This window comes from Bubalus kerabau, chromosome 11, assembly GCF_029407905.1.
Source record: "Bubalus kerabau isolate K-KA32 ecotype Philippines breed swamp buffalo chromosome 11, PCC_UOA_SB_1v2, whole genome shotgun sequence".
In the NCBI taxonomy this organism is placed as follows: Eukaryota; Metazoa; Chordata; class Mammalia; order Artiodactyla; family Bovidae; genus Bubalus; species Bubalus kerabau.
In genome coordinates this window covers 57,024,008-57,033,442 of record NC_073634.1, presented here as the reverse complement: position 1 = coordinate 57,033,442, position 9,435 = coordinate 57,024,008, and the positions used below count along the sequence as shown (strand labels likewise).

Sequence of the window (9,435 nt, the reverse complement as noted above, 5' to 3'; positions counted from 1 at the left end):
AGGATGGTGTCATTTGCATATCGAGTTGGTGATGGACAGGGAAGCCTGGTGTGCTGTGGTTCATGGGGTCTCAAAGAGTCGGACATGACTGAGTGACTGAACTGACTGACTGACTGAATGCACTTATGCAATGCCCTTTTCTTTCTCTTGCTAGTCATTTGTTTTAAAATCTATTTTGCTTGATAAAATATTGCTATCACAACTTTCTCTCCACTTACATCAACATATAATAATTTTTTTCATGCTCTCACATTGTGTGTGAATTTAGACCTGAAGTAGTTAGTCTATTGTAATCATCATATATATGACTTTTTTTTTTTTCTAATCAGTTCAGCCACTCAATGACTTTTACCTGCATTTACATTTAAAACAATTTATTGGTGTTTCTGTTGTTCTTTGTTTCTGTCTTCTCTTGCCCTCTTCCCTTTTGGTAATCATCTTTTGTGGTATTTTTGGATTATTTCTATTAATATTTATGGTATCTATTGCAGATTTCTTGTTGATGGTTACCATGAGGTTCATATATAAGAACATACATTTATTTTAGATTGATTATATCTTAAGTTCTAATGCCTTCTAACAGTGCAATATTTTTATTTCCACCACATACACTTTATGTTTTTGACATTACATTTTACATCTTTATGTTTTCATGTACCTTACTTACTTATTGTGGATATAGATTGTTCTACTACCTTTGTGTTTTAAATTTCCTTGTTGTTTTTTAGTCACTTATTTGTGTCTAACTCTGTGACCTCATGAACTGTAGCCCACCAGGCTCCTCTGTCATAGGACTTCCCAGGCAAGAATACTGGAATGGGGCTTTCATTTTCTTCTTTGGGGGATCTTCCCAATTCAGGAATCGAAACTGCATCTCCTGCAGTGGCAGACAGGTTCTTTACTTCTGGGAAACCAAAGAAGCCTTAACCTTCCTACTAACTTATAAATGGCTGATTCACTCTCTTTACTGTACATTTGTGTTTACTAGAGAGATTTTTTTTCTTTCATAATTTTATGATTTCTAGTTAAAGGTTTTTTTTTTTTTTTTTTTTTTTTTTGATGGAGACGTTCCTTTAACATATCTTGTAACATGAATTTAGTTGTGACAAACTTTTAGCTTTTGCTTTTTAAAAAAACAAAACTCTATCTCTTTTTAGATTTTGGATGATAACTTTGCCAGGTAAAGTATTCTTGGTTGTAAGTTGTTTTATTTTTGTCCCCTATTCCTCACTTTACATACATGGTGCCATTATTTTCTGGCCTGCAAAGCTTCTGTTGAGAAGTCAGCTGGTAGTCTTACTGGGGTATCTTGTAAGCAACTTGTTTTTCTCTTATTGGCTTGAAGACTCTCTCTTTATCCTTAATTTATGATATTTTATTTATAATGTGTCTTGACTTGGATTTCTTTAGTTTCATCATGTTTGGGACTCTTTGTACTTCCTGAATCTGGATGTCTGTTTCTTTTTCCATATTGTGGACATTTCCAGGTATTATTTCTTCAAATATGTTCTCCTTTCTCTCTCTTCTTCTAAGATTCTTATAATGCATATTTATTATACTAAATATTGTCTCAGAGGTGGCAGTATTAAATTTCATAAATGGAGACTGCTAGAGTTCCCATCCCCAGGGAGAGTCCCAAGCTGCCTCTTACCTCTCTCAGAAATTCTCCAGGAACAGCAAGTGTGTCTGATACAGGTATCCATCAATCTACTGCCTCTCTTCTGGGAGTTGGAACTTATGCAGCATTTAAGTGTGGAATATCTGTTTTCTATAGTCCTATAGCTCTCTTGTACATCAGTTCTACTGATTTTCAAAGGCAGGTATTCTGGAGGGAGGTCCTCATGTTTCCACTTAAAAGTCCCTAAGGGAACCCAATTCTGGGCTCAGAACCATTGCACCTCAGAAAACACTTCATGGTTGCAATATTCGTTGTTTGGGATCATTGACTCATGGGACTGAGTCCTGACTAGATCACATCTCTGTCCTCCTTACCATCTGTTGAGTGTGGAAGTTGCTCAGTCATATCCTACTTTTTGAGAACCCATGGATGGAATTCTCCAGGCCAGAATACTGGAGTGGGTAACTGTTCCATTCTTCAGGGGATCTTTCCAACCCAGGGATCAAACCCAGGTCTCCTGCATTACAGACAGATTCTTTACCAGCTGAGCCACCAGGGTTGTTGAGTACATACCTAGAAAAGGGATGGCTGGATTACAAGGTGGATTTTTATTTATATTTTTAAAACTAACAAATTGTTTTCAAATTTTGTTGTACCATTTTACATTATCCCTTGGAATATGAGAAATCTATCTTCTCAGTGTCCTTACCAACACTTGGTAAGGTCAGTTATTTTAAGTTTAATGTTTGTACAGGTATGTAATGATATCTTATTTTGTTTATATATCTTCATCATTAAAACTATTTTAACAGTGCATTGTAGTAGAAACATTTCTTTATGAATAGTATCCAGGTATTACTGTACTAATATATTAAAACAATGTAAAACCTTCACACAAACAGAATTTTTTTAAAGGATGTGATAAATCATAAATGGGAATTCTAATATTTTATTCTTTTATATCAGCAGTAATCTACCAATTTTATTCATGGTTGACAGAGTGATACACTCACTTTGGAAATCATTGTTCCAGACACTGGGAATAATTGAAGGATTTTTAGCCAGTAATTTACATATTTACTCTAGCAGCAGAATAGAATTTAGAGGCAAGAAGGCCAATCTCAGAAAAGCAAAAGAATAATTAGGAGAATGATAATAAAAGTAATATTGGCAAGATGAAGAGTGAGTAAATTTTCAGAAAAATTTAGTTAGATGTGTTAATTATTACCTTTGCATGACAATTCATATATTCATAACAGTGTTAATTAAGTGATTAAGTTAATTCAAGGTAAAGGCCTAGTTAAGGAAGTCAGTCCCTCCTTTTTCCAGATACTTGTTCTCTATCTGAATAATCATGCAAAAATGTTAATAAATTGTCTCAATATGTTGCAGTTATTAAATAATGCACTCTAAAAAATAATGTGCCTCTTCTAAGGTCTTCTATTTAGCTTTTTAACTGAGGAGGAACTAAGTAGCTACTTAAGCAGAGTGATAGAGTGGTGAGATAGTAAAAGTGTTGGTGACTTGCCTTCATGAAGTCTCCCAAAGTCACTAACTAGATAGCAATATGCACATGCCAAGATATGAGGGTTGAGCATGAAGATTTGACAAGAATGATTTAAGCAGAATGAGATGTTTTAAAAATCTCTACTTTTATGAATGGCTATTGAACTCTAGTGCTGAGACTATATGAAAAGTCCCCTGAAAAGGATAGACTTCATATATCTGCAATAATCCTCTAATTTTTTTCCATTGTCTATGGCATTTGAAAGAATCTGGACACCCAAACATAAAGCCTTTTTCATCTAACAACCATATATATAATTTCAGAAAATCAACGCTCTTTATGAATGTTTATTTCAACCTGACACCATTTCTGTAGCAGGAAATACATGTAGGTTAATTTCATTGGATGAAAAAGGTGGTAAAATATAGATATTGGAATTAGAGATGGAAAATAGTCCAGTGATCAGTTTTGGTGTGATCACTGGAAGTCTGGAAGAACTTCTTCTTGTCAAGCTTGTTTAAGGATATTAAGGAGGTTCTTTTTATGATAATAACAAGAATACTATTTTCTCACATTTTCATGTGAAAAGTCGTAAATTATGGAGAAAACACAGATGGGATTAAACTAAAAGAGATCAGGAGTGCACAGTCTATGAGAATCTTAATTCTGAATTGACAACATAGAATCACAGCACAGAAGAGACTCAAGATTCATTTGGTCCAGGTGCCCACAGGATCCATAAAATATAGTTATTTCCACTTAAAGATGATAAAACTATAATTGAGAGAAGTTAGCACTGTATCCTCAAATACTCTACCTTGATGATGGAAAAAGATATCAGGGTTCCTGCATTATACAATCAACTATGAGGTAATTCTCAGAGCCCACATTTGTACTACACAAGTTATGTTGTCCTGCACTATACGTCTAACTTTTTTCTTAATTGAGTAAAGAAATATTTTGATGAAATATGGGTGTACTTATGTCTATGTAATTATATGAACATACATGTATCTGTCTGAAGCTTTAAGAGCCTAATTTTATTCAATAAAGAAGTGAATTTAAATGTTATTGGATTTTATATTATGCCAATTTTTGTACAAGCTTGTTGTTGTTCACTGGCTCAGCTGTGTCTGACTCTTTGAAACCCCATGGACTGCAGCATTCCAGGCTTTCCTGTCCTTCATCATCTCCCAGAGCTTCCTCAAACTCATGTCCATTGGGTCAGTGAGGTCATCAAACCATCTCGTCCTCTGTTGCCCCCTTCTCCTCCTGCCTACAATCTTTCTGAATAACAAGGTCTTTTACAGTGAGTTGGCTCTTTGCATCAGGTGGCCATAGTACTGGAGCTTCAGCCTCAGAATCAGTCCCTCCAATGAAAATTTAGGACTGATTTCCATTAGGACTGATAGCTTTGATCTCCTTGCAGTCCAAGAGATTCTCAAGTGTCTTTTGCAAAATCACAGTTCAAAAGCATCAATTCTTTGACTTGATGGTCAGCTGTATGGTTCAGTGCTCACATCCATACATAACTACTGGAAAAACCATATCTTTGACTATATGGAGCTTTTTTGGCCAAGTAATGTCTCTGCTTTCTAATGTATTTTCTAAGTTTGACATAGCTTTTCTTCCAAGGAGCAAGCATCTTTTAATTTCATGGCTGCAGTCACAATCTGTAGTAATTTGGAGCCCAAGAAAATAAAGTTTGTCATTGTTTCACTTTTTTCTCGTCTATTTGCCATGAAGTGATGGGACTGAATGCCATTATCCTAGTTTTATAAATGCTGAGTTTTAAGACAGGCTTTCCCTCTTCTCTTTCACCTTCATCAAGAGGCTTTTTAGTTCCTCTTTGCTTTCTGCCATAAGGATAGGATCATCTGAGGTTATTCATATTTCTCCCAGCAGTTTTGATTCCAGCTTGTGCTTCATCCAGCCTGGCATTTTGCATGATGTACTCTGCATATAATTTAAATAATCAGGATGACAATATACAGCCTTGACATACTCCTTTCCCAATATGCAACCAGTCCATTATTTCATGTGCGGTTCTAACTATTGTTTCTTGATCTACACATAGGTTTCTCAGGAGGCAGGTAGGGTGATCTGGTATTCGCATCTTTCAATTCCACTCCTTCCACCCCATATATTGTTGTGACCTACACGGTCAAAGGCTTTGGTGTAGTCAGTGAAGCAGAAGTAGATGTTTCCCTACTGCCCACCCTCCCCCCACCCTCCTCTCACCCCCGGAATTCTCTTGCTTTTTCTATGATCCAACAGATGTTGGTAATTTGATCTCTGATTCCTCTGCCTTTTCTAAATCCAGCTTGAACATCTGGAAGTTCATGGTTCATGTACTGTTAAAGCTTAGCTTGGAGGATTTTGAGCATTACTTTGCTAGCATGTGAAATGAGTGCAATTGTGTGGTAGTTTGAGCATTCTTTAGATGCCTTTCTCTGGGATTGGAATGAAAACTGACCTTTTCCGGACCTGTGGCCAACTGCTGAGTTTTCCAAATTTGCTGGCCTATAGAGTGCAGTAGTTTAACAGAATCATCTTTTAGCATTTGAAATACCTCAACTGGAATTCCATCACCTCAGCTAGCTTTGCTCATAGTGATGCTTTCTATGACCCACTTGACTTTGCACTGTAAATATCTGGTTCTGGGAGAGTGATCACACCATCATGATTATCTATCTGGGTCATTAAGATCTTTTTTCTATAGTTCTTCTGAGTATTGCTGCCACCTCTTCTTAATATTTTCTGCTTCTGTTAGGTCTGTACTGTTTCTGTCCTCTATTGTGCCTCTCTTTGCATGAAATATTCCCTGGTTATGTCTAATTTTCTTGAAGATATCTCTTGTCTCTCCCATTCTATTTTTTCCCCTCTATTTCTTTGCATTGTTTAGTTAGGAAGGCTTGCTTATCTCTCCTTGCTATTCTTTGGAACTCTGCATTCAAATGAGTATATTTTTTCTTTTCTCCTTTGCCTTTTGTTTCTCCTCTTCATCAGCTATTTTTAAGGCCTCCTCAGACAACCATTTTGCCTTTTTGCATTTCTTTTTCTTAGGGATGGTTTTGATCATTGCCTCATGTATAACGTTATGAACCTCAGTCCATAGATTTTTACACACTCTGTTTATCAAATCTAATTCCTTGAATCTATTTATCATTTCCACTGTATAATCATAAGGGATTTGATTTAGGTCATACCAGAATGGCCTAGTGATATTCTAATTTAATATTCTAATTTAATATTAGTATTTAGCATTAGATTATGCAACAATTTACAAAGTTATATATTCTGATACTTTATTATTTACATTTAAATGTATTGAGCTTTTTAATTCATTAGATAAATAATGAGAAGATATACTAGTATAGATTATTTTTGGTGTTTTTCTCACAGAAAATAATATTTTAAATTATAGGGACAAAAATTGTGTGAGAAAAGAAAGTGATTAAACATCTTGTCCCTATTAGTGTCTGAATCTTTACCTTTAGAAATTAATGGATATTTTATAAATACTGTGGGCTAATGTGTTACCTTAGCATGGATCTCAAAACCTTAAAAGAAAGGGTTCAATTCAATCTCTCAGTCGTGTCTGACTCTTTGCGACCCCATGAACCATAGCACGCCAGGCCTCCCTGTAGACATTGGAAAAGATAAATGGTCTGATGGAAAATCTGGGGCCAAGTGTGTTTTTGGAGACAATAATTTTTCAAAAGTACTCTGAGGCTGAACAATGTTTTGTATGGAAAAATGTATGTCTTTTGCCATATTTCAATATATTAATGCTCTTTTGGGTAGATTCTATAAAGAGTAAATACCAGTGAGCTTTAAATGATGCTTTTCCTGTGTCAGGAGACACTAAGTATATTAGAATTATTATTTCTTTTTAATGGTGGAAATATATTGTCAGTGTCATTGAAGATGAAGCCTTTTATTGGGACTATTAGAGAAAAAAAATATATTTTTAAACTCTGTATATATTTGATTGAATGCATCACTGTTGCACACCAGAGATTGGTGCAACATTGTAAATCAAATATACTTCTGTTTAAAATAATATAATAATGAAAGGAAAAAAAAAACCTCTCTCAACTTTTATGTCACCTATCATTCACTACAACATTCCTCATGTTTTCTGCTTTCAATGTTTTAAAATGAAAGTATATGCATTCAATTGTTTATAAAGCAACAGAGAGGAGAGTAAGCTATTCCTTTATGAAAAGCTTCACATCGAAGAAGATAAAAATAAGATAAGGGAGTGAAAGAATGAATTATATTTTAGAATCTCTCTTAAACATTGTAAATATATGAAGTTCTAAGTTATTCAACTGCTAAGTCATGTCTGACTCCTTGCGACTCTAGGGACTGTAGCATACTAGGCCTCCCTTTCCCTCACTATTTCTCAAAGTTTGCCCAAGTTCTAAGACATGTATTTAAAAATATGAAACAATTTTACTCAATGAGAATTTTAAATAATTATCACATGCTATTAATGAAAAACTTTGCAACCACAGCTGTTTAAAGAGTTGTTCTCTGTTTTTCCAGATGTAATCATCTTTTATATATGTGATAAATTCATCACTATTTAAGAACTATCTTTTGTTTTATTACTTGTAAGTCCTCCTTAGATAGCCATTTTGCTTCTTTGCATTTCTTTCATTGGGGATGGTTTTGCTCCCTGTCTCCTGACCAATGTCATGAACCTCTGCCCATAGTTCATCAGGCACACTGTCTATAAGATCTAGTCCCTTAAATCTATTTCTCACTTCCACTGTATAGTCATAAAGGATTTGATTTACGTCATACCTGAATGGTCTAGTGGTTTTCCCCACTTTCTTCAATTTAAATCTGAATTTGGCAATAAGGAGTTCATGATCTGAGCCACAGTCAGCTCCTGGTCTTGTTTTTGCTGACTGTATAGAGCTTCGCCATCTTTGGCTGCAAAGGACATAATCAATCTGATTGCAGTGTTGACCATCTGGTGATGTCCATGTGTAGAGTCTTCTATTGTGTTGTTGGAAGAGGGTGTTTGCTATGATCAGAGCATTATCTAGGCAGAACTCTATTAGCCTTTTCCCTGCTTCATTCTGTACTCCAAGGCCAAATTTGCCTGTTACATCAAGTGTTTCTTGACTTCCTACTTTTGCATTCCAGTCCCTTATAACGAAAAGGACATCTTTTTTGGGTGTAAGTTCTAGAAGGTCTTCTAGGTCTTCATAAAACTGTTCAATTTCAGCATCTTCAGGATTACTGGTTGGGGCATAGACTTGGCTTACTGTGATATTGAATGGTTTGCCTTGGAAATGAGCAGAGATCATTCTGTCGTTTTTAAGATTGCATCCAAGTACTTCATTTCAGACCCTTTTGTTGACTATGATGGCTACTCCATTTCTTCTAAGGGATTCTTGCCCACAGTAGTAGATATAATGGTCATCTGAGTTAAATTCACCCATTCCAGTCCATCTTAGCTCACTGATTCCTATAATGTTGATGTTCACTCCTGCCAACTCCTGTTTGACCACTTCCAATTTGCCTTGATTCATGGACCTAACATTCCAGGTTCCTACACAATGTTGCTCTTTACAGCATCAAATCTTGCTTCTATCACCAGTCCCATCCACAACTGGGTGTTGTTTTTGCTTTGACACCATCCCTTCATTCTTTCTGGAGTTATTTCTCCACTGATCTCCAGTAGCATATTGAACACCTACACCCAGGGAGTTCATCTTCCACTGTCCAATCTTTTTGCCTTTTCATACTGTTCATGGGGTTCCTGAAGCAAGAATACTGAAGTAGTTTGCCATTCCTTTCTCCAGTGGACCACATTCTGTCAGATCATCCCTAAGAAAAAGAAATACAAAACAGCATAATGGCTGCCTGAGGAGGCCTTACAAATAGCTGTGAAAAGAAGAGAAGTGCAAAGCAAAGGAGAAAAGGAAAGATATTCCCATTTGAATGCAGAGTTCCAAAGACTAGCAAAGAAAGATAAAAAAGTCTTCCTCAGCAGTCAATGCAAAGAAATAGAGGAAAACAACAGAATGGCAAAGACTAGAGATCTCTTCAAGAAAATTAGAGATACCAAGGGAACATTTCATGCAAAGATGGGCTCAATAAAGGACAGAAATGGTATGGACATAGCAGAAGCAGAATATATGAAGAAGAGGTGGCAAGAATACACAGAAGAACTGTACAAAAAAGATCTTCACTACCGAGATAATCATGAAGGTGTGATCACTCACACTCACCTAGAGCTGAACATCCTGGAATGTGAAGTCAGGTGGGCCTTAGAAAATCATCACTA

The 9,435-nt window shown here is 35.8% G+C and overlaps 1 pseudogene; it reads right to left on the bottom strand.

The window, feature by feature from the left end:
* Positions 1 to 7,948: 7,948 nt before the first annotated feature.
* Positions 7,949 to 8,749, bottom strand: LOC129622452 (craniofacial development protein 2-like; annotated as a pseudogene).
* Positions 8,750 to 9,435: the final 686 nt, after the last annotated feature.